Source organism: Bos grunniens, chromosome 4, assembly GCF_055505025.1.
Source record: "Bos grunniens cultivar Pamir isolate PY7600 chromosome 4, Bosgru_T2T1.0, whole genome shotgun sequence".
NCBI lineage: Eukaryota > Metazoa > Chordata > Mammalia > Artiodactyla > Bovidae > Bos > Bos grunniens.
Genome location: NC_141168.1, coordinates 82,788,434 through 82,803,602, shown reverse-complemented (window position 1 = coordinate 82,803,602; position 15,169 = coordinate 82,788,434). Strand labels below are relative to the sequence as shown.

At 35.5% G+C, this 15,169-nt stretch overlaps 1 protein-coding gene across 7 annotated transcripts in view; it reads left to right on the top strand.

Annotated features, from left to right (window-relative positions):
- Positions 1 to 15,169, top strand: part of PCLO (piccolo presynaptic cytomatrix protein) — a 384,975-nt gene that overhangs the window by 72,829 nt on the left and 296,977 nt on the right. The gene's annotated exons all lie outside the window — the stretch shown is intronic.

The following is a 15,169-nucleotide window of genomic DNA, read 5'->3' as shown; positions in this document are numbered from 1 at the left end:
TATGATCTTCGTTTTCTGAATGTTGAGCTTTAAGCCAACTTTTTCACTCTGCTCTTTCACCTTCATCAAGAGGCTTTTTAGTTCCTCTTCACTTTCTGTCATAAGGGTGGTGTCATCTGCATATCTGAGGTTATTGATATTTCTCCTGGCAATCTTGATTCCAGCTTGTGCTTCTTCTAGCCCAGCGTTTCTCATGATGTACTCTGCATAGAAGTTAAATAAGCAGGGTGACAATATACAGCCTTGACATACTCCTTTTCCTTTTTGGAACCAGTCTGTTGTTCCATGTCCAGTTCTAATTGTTGCTTCCTGACCTGCATACAAATTTCTCAAGAGGCAGGTCAGGTGGTCTGGTATTCCCATCTCTTTCAGAATGTTCCACAGTTTATTGTGATCCACACAGTCAAAGGCTTTGGCCTAGTCAATAAAGCAGAAATAGATGTTTTTCTGGAACTCTCTTGCTTTTTCCATGATCCAGTGGATGTTGGCAATTTGGTCTCTGGTTCCTCTGCCTTTTCTAAAACCAGCTTGAACATCTGGAAGTTCATGGTTCACGTATTGCTGAAGCCTGGCTTGGAGAATTTTGAGCATTACTTTACTAGCATGTAAGATGAGTGCAATTGTGTGGTAGTTTGAGCATTCTTTGGCATTGCCTTTCTTTGGGATTGAAGTGAAAACTCACCTTTTCCAGTCCTGTGGCCACTGCTGAGTTTTCCAAATTTGCTGGCATATTGCCCTACATCAAAACAAAATACAAGAAAATAAAATGACAGAGCAATATACCTCATCAGTGTTTCCAGTGTAGACACTGAAATCCCTAAAAATATATTAACAAAAATAATTCAGCAGCACATAAATAGGAATTATATCATCTGGAAGAAGTTTGACAGTTTCTTAAAATAAGTAAACATGTAATCACTGTTGAACCCAATAGTTGTACTCTTGAGCCCTTAGTACAGTAAAATGAAAACTTATGGTCATACAATTATCTGTACACAAATATTTATAGTATTTTTTTCATAATAACCCCAAATGGGAAACAACACAGATGTCCTTTAGTGGATAAATAGCTCAACAAACCATGATACATCAACCCATTGAATATTCAGAAAACGTGAACACCAAAATCCGAAAGTTGGTACAAACAGCCTGAATACATCTCCAGAGAATTATGCAAAACAACTCAAAACGTTCCATACTATGTGATTCCATTCATATAACATTCTTGAAATGCCAGATTATAGAAATGGATAACGGATCCTCTTTTGCTTGGATTTGAATGTCCTGAACATTAGCCTGAGAATGTGCCCTTGGCTCTGTTTGAATGCTGTCAGTAGATTTGGGAATTAAATTTGGAGGCTGACCCCAGGCTAAGTGGTAAAATTGATAAATCCTACGTTTGATGCCACTGCACCTCCCTTTTCCTGAGCTTCTCCTTGTCCTGGTTCCTATTGTCTCTTTTTTCCTCAACCCTGTGAATCTTGGCTCTCAAGTAGTTGCCAACTGAGATAAATGTGAATTAGAGATAATGGCTTATGGTGTTTCATCTTCAAGTGTGTTCAAGTTTAGTTGAGAACTCAAGACTGAAAAGCTTTAGGATTCTAATGGCAGATAATGAAGAGGGCCTTTTGTTCAGGAGGACTCCATCGTGACTCAAATCATGTTAGAGGTGCAGCTGCCAACTCTGGGGTATCCTAAATTATTCCTGACCTAGTACCTTTCACATGTTGCATCAGAGTTTTCTAAGTTAATTTATTTTAAATGAATGCATTGCTTTATTCCCACATTCAAAGGTAATCTTCAATATCATATTAAATTCAGGTGGGGAGCAAAAAGATTTTTAACAAGCAAATAAGAAAATTGAAAGTGATGACTTACATATTACTACAATTCAAGTGGTAACTTCAGAGTGATTTATTACAGCATGTAGAAACTTCTGTCAATTTAAGTACATTTTCTGAAGTTGTTTTCTTCATTGAATCAAAAGCATTTGTTTTAATATGGCACATGGTTAAAATCTTCCAGATGTTTTTACAGGACTTGGTAGTACAATTGAATGGCTTTACTTCTTATATTATTGAAACTCATTTTTCTTCAAGCTCTGGCCTTGTTTTTTCAAAATGCAAAATCAGTTGAGTATTTGTTACAAGCAAATCCAAGATCTATATTAGTAGCTGAGGAGCAGAAATGAAGAGAAGAAATTTTGTAGCAATTTCTTCCCAAGCAAAACTCACACAAACTGGCAGCTGATTAGAGGTTTTAGGTCTTGCAATCACTTCAGTCCTTACTTGTGAGATTATACCATTCTTATTCCATAATTCTCAAAATCAGAGTTTTATTCCTCCTAAGCCCTCATAATAGTGGCAAAGTACTAGGGGAAAAGTCCATTTTCTTCAATTGGCTGGAGAGAATGATTCTATTTTCAATTGCTATTTTTGTCTCATCATTCTTTTGATACTTTGAAATGAGTGTTGTTTTTCATTCAGATATTCAGTTGGCAAGTTATTTTCTAGCTTTCAGACATGAATTGGTATTAAAAAGATGAACTTTTTTTCTTTTTAAAATCTCTTCATTCTTCATTGTTTAGTGGTGAGGACTACGTGTATATATATGTATATTTGCACTCTTTTCAGAGTCAAGATTCTATATTAAAAAAATATATATTTTCTGGGGAACTAAAACTGAGTTACTTGAATCAGCCTATTTCATTGTTCATTAAACACCATTTAGGCAAGTGACTTACATTATGTACAGATTGTTTCTCTAATTGGTCACAAAAACATACTGTGTACATAAATTTATTCTTCAGAAACTAAAATCTAACTGTCTGTGACTCCATTCCCGTGAAAGACAGGAGACAATGATAGGAGAGTAAAATATTTTGCATGTAGTATAGGGTTAATACAACTATTATTTATTTACTTGGATAAAAAAGCTATTTTCCTGAAAGCCTAACTAAATGCTCCAGTTCCAAGTTTATCAGAAAATACGGAAGTTTTTAAAATAGCTTTCAAGATATTTTAGTCTGAAAATAATTGTCTGTTTGTAGGCTGTCTTGGTTCCTCCGGAAATACATGTCTTTCCTTTGTACCCATCACAGGGCTCTCTGTGTTATTAAATTATGAGATTTTAGATCTGGGAAAGAACCTTAATGAAAAGCAAGTTCCTTTAATACTGAGGAAGCCAAGACTCACAGAGTTTAAATAGCATGCCTGGTTCGCACAGATTATTCAGAACTCCTGATTTGAGGCTGATGATATTTTATGTGAATGCAGAATGTTTATTGTTGGTGGAAGACTTTTTGGAATGCAGTCATGCTAGTGGCTTCCTAATTGATGAACTGTTTGAGGGGAATTAAATTTATATTGTTTGGGGAGGTGACAGATCAGTTCAGTTTAGTTCAGTTGCTCAGTCGTGTCCAACTCTTTGCCACCCCATGGACTACTGCACGTTAGGCTTCTCTGTCCATCACCAACTCCTGGAGCTTACTCAAACTCATGTCCATGGAGTCAGTGATGCCATCCAACCAGCTCATCCTCTGTCATCCCCTTCTCCTCCCACCTTTAGTCTTTCCCAGCATCAGGGTCTTTTCCAATGAGTTAGTTCTTTGCATCAGTTATTGGAGTTTCAGCTTCAGCATCAGTCCTTCCAATGAATATTCAGGACTGATTTCCTTTAGGATTAACTGTTGGATCTCCTTTGGAGTCCAAGGGATTCTCAAGAGTTTTCTCCAACACCGCAGTTCAAAAGCATCAAATAAATGACACCTTTTAACTTTTTCTGCTTCCTAGATTTTCTAACTATATGGATTTAAAAATCTTTGTCTTCAGCACATACCAACCAATAAATCTACATCGGTTTGCATAGCTACTGTCGATGGTTTTACTTTCTCTGTTAATTTGGGTAAGTTAGTTGCATGGTTTACATGAACACAAAGTACTGAATATTCATGAGCTGAAAGAACTACTGAATTCAGAGTAAAGTCCCTATACTCTGATCCTAACAAAGTGAGGGTAGGTGATATAGATGGCTAGGGGGCATTGAGGCAAGTCAGGGTAAATGACTGATGTGCTGTGGGACGCCGGCACACCAGGTTCAGCCTCAGTGACCTCCGGAGAGTACTCTTGTAAGGAGGGTCATGTAGCAGATTGGTTCGTGTAAATTGTTGAACTGGGGCATGCATGAACTGTACATCATTATTAGTGTATAGTTTTAGGATCTTTAAGCCAACTGTGGTAAGCATGCAAGGGAGACAAATGAGTTTTCTTTCCTCTTCTTGGGCCAAGTTATTCTAGACGATTTCCCCAGTATGTTATAAAAAAGTTATAATGAATCAATTTCAAGGCAGAATGTCTGCTTTGGTCTCTCAAATCCCATTTTAGTGTGCTTTGTTGCTGTAGTTTTGATAGGTAAATAGGTATATCTCCATGGGTTGTCAACCCAAGTGAAATTACACTCATAGGTTAAAGCCAGCCCAAACTTATTCCTGGTGTTAATTGGAGATGTGCCAGTATGTGCAAAATTGGTTAAGAGGAACACGTGAGTAAATACTTTAAAATCTCCTCAGTTATCTTTAAAGTGTATGTGTGTGAGAGAGATAATATTCTGGAAAACAAGAATAAACACAAATGTAACTATAACTCAGGGGTTACGTTGAAATTGACAGTATTTTCTTGTCATAGTTAACAACATAACAGCACTTATGGGGCTTCTGGTCTTTGAAAAAATATGGTTTAATTCTGGAATGCTATAGAATGTAGACTTTAATTATTATTTAATATTAATTTGGTACCAGCATCCCTTAACCATAAAATATGCAGAATGAGACATGGTACTTTTAAGTTGGGATGCCAATTAAAAGTAATATAATGTAAGGCAGTTGTAAGTTTTAATGAATTATTTCATTAGTATGTATTTGGAAAGATTCTCCCATTCTTCTGCCACAGGGCCTCAAAGACTGTCTGAACCATGGAGTTTTAAAACAGGTATTTCATAATATTAATTATATATTATTATATATTTATATATATATACATATATATATATATTTTTATATATATATATACATATATATATTTTTTTTTTTACCAGCTGAGCATTGTAGCTCAGCTGGTAAAGAATATGCCTGCAATGTGGGACACCTGGATTTGATCCCTGGGTTGGGAAGATCCCATGGAGAAGGGAAAGGCTACCCACTCCAGTATTCTGGCCTGGAGAATTCCATGGACTGTATAGTCCATGGGGTCGCAAAGAGTCAGACACGACTGAGCAACTTTCATCATCATCAGTATATATAATGTACATAATATAATATTATAGCTATTCTTCTGGTCTTCTTCTAGGGTACTTTCACACTACCTCCAATTCAGGCTCCCAAATTCATAAGCGTGCTGGTGCTGCTGCTGCTGCTAAGTCGCTTCAGTTGTGTCCAACTCTGTGCGATCCCAGATGGCAGCCCACCACGCTCCCCCGTCCCTGGGATTCTCCAGGCAAGAACACTGGAGTGGGTTGCCATTTCCTTCTCTAATGCATGAAAGTGAAAAGTGAAAGTGAAGTCGCTCAGTGGTGCCCGACTCTTAGTGACCCCATGGACTGCAACCTACCAGGCTCCTCCGTCCATGGGGTTTTCCAGGCAAGTGTACTGGAGTGGGGTGCCATTGCCTTCTCCGATTCATAAGCATATTTGATACCAAACTTATAAAATTCACATATTTGATACCAAACTTATAAAATTCACATTGTGCTATGCTTAGTTGTGTCCAACTCTTTGTGACCCCATGAACTGTAGCCTGCCAGGCTCCTCTGTCCATGGGGATTCTCCAGGCAAAAATATTGGAGTGGGTTCCTCCTCTAGGGGATCTTCCCACCCCAGGGTTTGAACCCAGGTCTCCTGCATTGCAGGTGGGTTCTTTACTGTCTGAGCTACCAGGGAAGCCCATAAATACTGGAGTAGGTAGCCTATCTCTTCTCCACTCCAGGAGAGTGCCCTAACCGAGGAATTGAACTGGGGTCTCCTGCATTACAGGTGGATTATCTACCAGCTGAGCTACCACAGAAGCCCCAAATTCACCCTAGTAACAAGAATATCATTATACATGGATTCCTGTTATTGAAAGTTTGGTCCCATGCCTTTTCAGGATCTGTAATTCACAAAGTTGAATATTTGGAAAAAAGTGTCTTAATTTTTCTAATCTCTTCCTCCAGCCTTCATCCTTCCTCTTAACCAGGCTGCTCTGACTTCTGTTCCTCCCATAGAGGAGGTTCTCATGTTAACCCTGCCCTACTCCTCTTTACAACTTGTTCTCAGGAAGAATTTGAAAATTATATTCACCAGGACGGAGGAGCCTGGTGGGCTGCTGTCTATGGGGTCGCACAGAGTCGGACACGACTGAAGTGACTTAGCAGCAGCAGCAGCATTCATGTTCTTACAAGTGACTGATGAAAGTTAAATGTGCTCCTTACTTCTAAAGATCTTTTCTTTTTTAAAGAGGAGTGATTTGAAATCAAAGAAACACATCTCTATTGGTGGAATTTAAAGAATCTGTTCCAGTTGCTGGAAATACTTTTGAGGAGGTAGGATCATCACTAGCACTGTGTGAAATCGTGACATAGAACTGAATTTCTGCCTTCTCTACATGTAGACTTGGAACACATACCTTTTCTTTTTATCATTTACTTTAACCTATTCACAAGAAACAGATGGAGTGATTTTCCATCTACTTAAAATGGTGGGATCCAGCTGTCACAAAGGTGATTATAATTTATCCATGCAAATTTCTCTGTCACCCTGGGAATAATCAGAAAACATACAGAAGTACAGGTTAACAAAGAGTTAGGGGAAACAGATTGTCCAGATTAATTTTGAATATGCTCTGTGGTATAGGAGACCTCATAATATTTAATTCTTTTTGCTCGATGTAAAAAGAAATGCTCAAAACACAAAAAGGCTAACATTTCATATCCATAGATAATTAACATTTTTGTTGAACTTTGCTCACTTTCTATACATATTGTTTAGTGAAACTGAGATTATATTTTGTGTGTTGCTTTTAAAACATTCAGGTATTTCAATGTTAATAAAGTTTTTAAGCATGATAGTTATTTATCATATTAATTAGTTATAACATACTTTACATTATAATAAATATACGATTGTTATTTATTTAAACTGCTTCTAATATAAGATAAACATATTTCTCATTAAAAAATTGTTGTTTCTAAGATTTTTAACATTGACCACATTAATTATCTGATTTATTTGTGTATAGAATATAAAATGAAATTATAGTGACTTTTTCAAGTAGTTGATTGCATCTGTATTAATTTTAAAATAGCATTTTTTTACCCAAATGATTTATGAAAATCCTTTATCATACATGAACATACATCAGACTTTTTGATTTTTTTCTCAATATTCTATTTTGTTCTTTTTGGTACATTTGACTCTGTTATTCATGTTTAGTATAGGTTTTAGGAAACAGTAAATTAAATTAAAAATTAATATATTAACTAAACTATGGCTAGTTCAAATATCTAGATACTCACAAAGATCCATCTTGTCAAAGCTATGGTTTTTCCAGTAGTCATGTATGGATGTCAGAGTTGGACTATAAAGAAAGCTGAATGCCAAAGAATTGAACTGTGGTGTTGGAGAAGACTCTTGAGAGTCCCTTGGACAGCAAGGAGATCAAACTGGTCCATCCTAAAGGAAATCAGTCCTGAATATTAATTGGAAGGACTGATGCTGAAGCTGAAAACTCCAATACTTTGGCCACCTGATGTGAAGAACTGACTCATGGAAAAGACCCTCATGCTGGGAAAGATTGAAGGTGGGAGAAGGGGACGACAGAGGATGAGATGGTTGGATGGCATCACCGACTCTATGGACATAAGTTTGAGCAAGCTCCAGGAGTTGGTGGTGGACAGGGAATCCTGGCATGCTGTAGTCTATGGGGTCACAAAAACTCGGGCACGACTGAGTGACTGAACTGAATTGAACCCTTTAGTAGCTCTAAATGATCTGTAATTGTAAGCCCATCACAATTTCACAGGAAAAATTGTAAATCTAAGTTAATGTATTTTCCCTGTCACTTCACAGCAGTAGGTAGTAAAAAGTGGAAGCAGTGACAGATTTTATTTTCTTGGGCTCCAAAATCACTGTGAACGGTGTCTGAAGCCATGAAATTAAAAGGCGCTTGCTCCTTGGAAGGAAAGCTGCGACAAAGCTAGACATCATATTAAAAAGCAGGACATGATTTTGCTGACAAAAGTCCATATAATCAAAGCTGTTGTTTTTCCAATAGTCATGTACGGATGTGAGAGTGGGACCATGAAGAAGGCTGAGTGCTGAAGATTTGATGCTGTTGAACTGTGGTATTGGAGAAGACTCCTGAGAGTCCCTTGGACTGTAAGGAGATACAACCTGTCAATCCTGAATGAAATCAGTCCTGAATATTCATTGGAAGGACTGATACTGAAGCTGAAACTCAAATACTTTGGCTACCTGATGTGAAGAGCCAACTCATCGGATAAGACCTTGATGCTGGGAAAGATTGAGGCAAAAGAAGTGCGCGGCAAAGAATGAGATGGTTAGATAGCATCACCAAGTTAATGGACATGAAATCTAAGCAAACTCCAGGAGATAGTGAGATAGTGAAGGATAGGGAAGCCTGGCATGCTACAGTCCATGGAGTTACAAAGTGTCTGAGATGACTTAACGACTGAACAAGAACATAGTATATAAAGTATAGAACATATATACTGTGTATAGAAGAATATGGTTGGATTTATTTAACAAAATTTTGCATAGTATGTGAATATAAAGGCATCAGTTTGAATTTTTTCATATTTTTATATTACTCATTTTTAAATAGTTGAATATAGGTCTTGCTATTTTCCATTTTCACTCAAATGATCTGACACCATGGTGATATGATTCTCAGGCTTTTTAGGATCTACTGTGTAGGTTGTCTAAGCTCACTCAGTCATTGAATTCATCTTTACATTGCCAAATACATTGTTAAATTCCTGTATGAAATACATATACAAAATAATTTACCTCTCACTAATTATAAAATCCATATTTGTTCATCAAAGTAGTTTGAAAACATTGATTTATTATGGATCCTGGGTTTGTAGTCCAAAGCTTATTTGTGTGTGTATGTATGGTTTTTGTTGAAAGAAAAGAATACAACATTGCAAAATGTGGAAATTTATCAGTTTTATCTTTTGTCAAATTTGCCCTTTAAATCCTCAAAGTAAAAATCAATATAATGCAATTTTAAGCCTGAATATATTTCTAAGGATATCCAGAAAAGCATTTAAAAATATATTAACTAATACTTAATGTTATCCTTATTAAAAATATAACTGGTACAGAGGTAAGAATGAATATATAAGATAGAAGGATGAATTAAGAAGCTAGGACTCATGATATTAGGGAGATCATTCAAATTACTTAGCAAAGTAGATTTTTAAATTAGCTTTTATGATGAACAGTTTTGAATTCATCTGTAGGTATATTACTATATTTTGAAGACAAATTAAGCACTGCATTAGTCATTACATGTAAAAAACGTTGTTAAACCCTCTCTGTCATATAGTTTTATTTAGCCTGAGTATGTACTAAAGAGGATATTATATCCAGTGAGAAAACAGCTGCAGCCACTAACAAAAAAATGTGTATAAGCATGTGTAAGACCTCCAGAGACCAGCTAGTTATTTTACCTTCAAACTCAACCATGTTTAGAAAAACTTGAAAACTGGGGAGAAGTGCTGAAAGAGAAGTTTGTTTTTGTTCTTCTTCATCTTCATCAATGGTTCTATCAGAGTTATTTCTGCCTTCTGAATGGAAGCATGGTAAGATGGGAGCTGATTATTCATCACCAGTCCTATTTTTATTTCAGTTGACCTGGTTTAGAGATAAGAATAAAAATAATTTCTGGCTTATTTTTATGAGCCATTCTGCAGTTTTCATGTTAGGTTTAAGTTAGCACTGGTTAACAATTTTGATGAATATATTGCTGTAGCTTTTGTCAATATTATTATGATGTTGCTTCATTGAAATTCAGAAATACATTTTTATTGTTTCCCTAATTATTATGCTGTTTTCCTATATATAGGGCTATATTAGCAGCAGTATATCAAGTGGCAATGCAAAATAATAATATTTGGCATTTAATTTGGTTTATATCTGTGTATTAACTTTGCCTCTGCTATTTGGCTTGAATTTAGAGAATTCTAATGAAAATCTTTCAAAAATTTGCTTTTTCTGATCATCTCCTATGTATTGTTTAACAGCAGTCATGGTTTTAAGTCAGCCTTATTAGTAAGATTTTATCTTTTACTTTACTGGTACTAATTTATAAATACCAACTTCTATTAAACAGGTTTGCATTAACAATTAACGCTAACAACATATGGAGTATTGTTTGACCATTATTTGGACAGACAGGATGGTTTTACACAAACTGCAAAATAAAGTCTACTTTCCTGTGTCATTGAATGAAGTTCTCTTTTGGGGTGTGCATCTTCAAAATTTCTATTTTTTAAAAAATAGGCAATAAAGGTTAACTTAGGCTATTTTGGGAATAAATAAGAGTTGGCTCAGAGGTACCAACTTAAAATTCTGTTTGAAGATAACGCCTTTAAAGTAAAGGCTTGAGTGCTTTTGTATCTTGCAAATCTCTTAGCTAAATGTCATCATTTTGATGTTTTAATAATGTATGTTTGCTGATTATAGGATAACAATGATAGGTTCAGTGTCCACTTATCTGATTATATTTGAGAAATTAAAGATTTATTTCTCTTTGTAGCCATTATTAGGAGGCATGTGAGATTCGAGAGCTCAGAGGGCAGGACAGAGCTTCTCCTGTGCCTGAGTGCTCGGAATGGCTGGGCACGGACTCCTGTAAAATCCATTACCCATCTTGACCTCTGACTGCCCAGTCTTCCTTTTCTGTCAACTGCTGAGGTAATTTGGATCTCTCCCACTAAATTTTGAAATCTACTGTGCTTTTTGGTTTACCAGCTCTGCCTCAAACATTTCCACCTGATGGATCTCATGAGCTTTGCTATTATCTCCTTCAGATAAATCTTTTTATCAGATGTTGGCTTCATATGAAAAATAGCAATCCATTTGGGAGACAGATTGATCAAGGTGCAGTTTAATTCTTTGTGAACTGGAATCTACTATAATCAGAACAAAAATGAAAAATTTCTCCTGGTGCTAACAAATAAGTGTTTTTATCTGGTTGAAACTTTGTCTAGGCTTGGTTGTCTTTTTTTGATAAAAATGCATCTATTCCTTATGCATTTTTTCATGGGCAGTGCTAATGAGTATTTGTTTCTTTTTTTTTAATTTATTTTAATTGGAGGCTAATTACTTTACAATATTGTAGTGGTTTTTGCCATAATTAGCATGAATCAGCCATGGGTGTACATGTGTTCCCCATCCTCTTTTTTAAATTTTATTGAAATATAATTGATTTATAGTGTTTGTTGATTTTCTGCTGTATAATAAAGTGATTCTGTTTCTGCTATATAACGAAGTGATTCTTCTTCATATTCTTTTTCATTGTGGTTTATCACAGCATGTTGAATAGAGTTCCCTGTGCAATACAGTAGGATCTTATTGTTTATCCATTCTCTGTATAATAGTTTTCATCTGCTAATCCCAAACTCCCAGTACTCTCCCCCAACCCTCATCCTTATGCATTTTTATCTGTAAATAGAGTTATCAGTTGTTTTGTGTTTTATAACTTGGCATTGAGTCTGATAGGACCTGGTTCCAGCATCCACATTTCTATTTTTTTTTTTTTTTTTGATGGTGCAGGCACTCAAAAAGCCCAACAATAACAGCTAGGAGTCAAAAATAAGATCCCCTTTGAAACTGAATGCTGTTGTAAATGACTAAAGGGTAGCCTTTTCCTAGTCTGTCACTGATCCTTTGCAGTCACACAAGCTGGACAAGAGAAATTATAACAACAGAGTAGCAGAATTGGGGAGAGGTTGCATCTGTTACTAAAAGGTAGCAGAACTCTATAATGTAAAAATAAATGCTACTTCCTTGTTATAGTCTATATATAAGATTCTGTAAAGTAGTCTCCTGTGTGAAGAATATAATCATATTTTAGTCCAAAGGAAGGAATATTAGATATCTTAAACTGTTAGTCATATGACACACACATACATGTATGCTCACCAATTGGTGTACTTTTAATTTTAAAATTATTATACTTTTAAGTTGTTTAAAGTATGTATCATGTTCTAGATATAGAAACAGTACATAAAAATACCTTGAGAGTAACTGCTCTTTACTATATTTTATCTAGACTAGATGCAGATTCAAGAGCTGATTATTAAATACCTCATTAGCAATAAGAAATTGACACATTGTCCAGTTTTTATTCATTGATGAACAGAGGAGTAGAAATATTAGAGATTTTTTGTTTGTTTTGTTTTTACTTTTTTGTGTATTTGGCTTTGTTTTATTCTTTGGCCAGAGGAAAATAACATTGAATAGGACACAAATATTTTACATGAAAGGTCTATAAAATTAATTTCTCAACCATTTACTTTTGAAGGATTATTCCTTGGATAAACCAATTGCATGGCAGGGGTAAATTGGAAGGATATAAGGATCTGTAGATATTTCAGTATGAGCTTGTATAAGAGACTCATGAAAATTATGAGTTTTATAAAAGTCTAAGAAAATCTAGTTTAGACATGTTTGCAGAGTCCCACTGAAGTAATGAAATCTTAGTGATATCTTATGCTAGATATTCGGAGAAGGCAATAGCACCCCACTCCAGTACTCTTGCCTGGAAAATCCCATGGACAGAGGAGTCTGGTAGGCTGCAGTCCATGGGGTCGCTAAGAGTCTGACACGACCGAGCGACTTCACTTTCATTTTCACTTTCACTTTTCACTTTCATGCATTGGAGAAGGAAATGGCAACCCACTCCAGTATTCTTGCCTGGAGAATCCCAGGGACGGGGGAGCCTGGTGGGCTGCCCTCTATGGGGTTGCACGGAGTCAGACACAACTGAAGCGACTTAGCAGCAGCAGCAGCATGCTAGATATTAATTTTTAAAATTCAGGTTCTATAAATATTTTAATGTTTATTGCAAAAGTATGGTTATGATGCATTCAAAATTATATCTGAGATTTAAAAATAGTTTTCTATTCAAAAAATTTCAACCAACTTTTCCTATCTGTTTTTCACTTTTAACTCTTATCTCCCTGTGAACTATAAAAGATACGTCAAAAAAACAATCTCTTGGATATATCATATGTGTTTATTTACAAGGCATAAATTAGGCTTTTGTGTTAACATTATAATCATTACAGTTTTCTAATTTAATAGAAGTTTATATATTCATATATACATATGCATTAGAATGATTTCCCAATACTCTCTTGATACACCAGATTTTAACTTACAGAGAGAAAATCATGGTGACTTACTATTTTGACATGCAGGGTTTAAAAATGTGTTAAAATCTAATGATTATTTTAAAGTAATATACCACTCGAATTCTATCAATTAATATCATTTAATTTACTCTTGATGGAAACAGCGTTTGTTATGTTTTAGAATCTTGTTTTTTATTTTGCTGTTTATTATATTTTCTGCAGCCATTTTATATTAAAAATGTATGGAATGTACTTTAGAGCTGAGGCTTCTTTGGTGGAACAAAAGGTTAGGTCAACTAGGTTGGACCTGTTATAATTGAAGGGAGAACTGGTATCAAGGCTTGCAAATGGACAAACAGCCTAGGAAGCTGACTGACTTCTCTTCCAAATCAATCAAGTTAATAACTGCCAGAGAGCAAGAAGTGTAGCAATTAGAAGTCCGGCTCTTAGTCCAGAAAAGCCCTTGATACTATTTCACACTCACTCTTGGGGATATCTTTCAATTTTCACTTGTCTTTTTGAAGTATTTTTTAGTTTTAATGGAAAAATGAATGGTATATTGATTTTTAATAATCTCTTTTCTAAGTATGTATGTTCTGTTAAATACCTGTAATTTTGGTAAGGATCTCTGATGGGTTCAAAATACCAACTTGGTGACATGATCAGTGAGCCGTTTCAGATGCAGCCTGTTCAGCTGTTTATTGGATTGATTGTATCTTTCTACTCGGGAGCACTTAGATTTTTGTCTTTCATTTCTTTAGGGAATATTCTGTGATCACCACCTTCTTAAAGTAGCTCACGATATCTGGTTATATATAAGGCTGCAAGATATGAAAGTATTATTCTTTCATTACATGTGCTTGTTCCTTGTCTTTTTCCTGTGAATACACAAGTAGCAGATGTCAAAATGAGAGGAAGTGTGTGTTTCAGGCAGTGTTTTTTTTTTTTCCCCCTTCGGTGGTGCTGCTTCTTTCAGAAGCATCATCTTTTGTTAGTTCTATGATTTTCAGATACCTAGTGACAGTTCATCTAATTTTCCCACATTGGCCTATGCCATTAAGCACTTAAACAACAAGAAATTGGTAAATTATTTGTCCATCAAATTTCCCCATGGTCAAGGCTCTTATAGAATTTTTAAATTGCTATGTGACTCAGATCGGTGGTCACTGTGTTGTGTTCTTTGACCATCATTCTAGGTCTTGGAGGTGTTCACACAGCTTATCCCAGCATCTTTTATGGGCCTATTTGCATGTAATTCATCCCTATTCTTACAAGATTTCTATCAGAGGTAATTTCATCTCATTAAAGTTAGTTCAGTAATAATGCATCCGATGGTTGTCTATCTGATCGCTTCTTGGTTCACAAAACTCCTTTCCACATATGATTCTAGGATGTAGTAAATTTTGTGTGTACAGAAGGTTAGTTTTACTTGTGAAATTCTCTAGGAATGTTGACAATTCTAGGTGTTAAAATACCTACTAGAGATATCTTTCACTTTCTCTCCCTCCCTTCCCCTCCCCTCCTCTGAATTCTAAAATAAAAGTAATGAATGTGTTGGATGTATTCATAGAAATGTTAGGAGGATATAATAGGAACATTATAAAACTAATGGATTATCTTGAAATTCCATCTAGTTTTCTTGCAATTTTAAAGAGCTAACCTAGGCATTTATCTGTTTATAATTGCAAGAAAACTAGACATATTGAGGAAACATAGGTCATTTATCCAGAATTATGTGTTTCATTTGTATTTA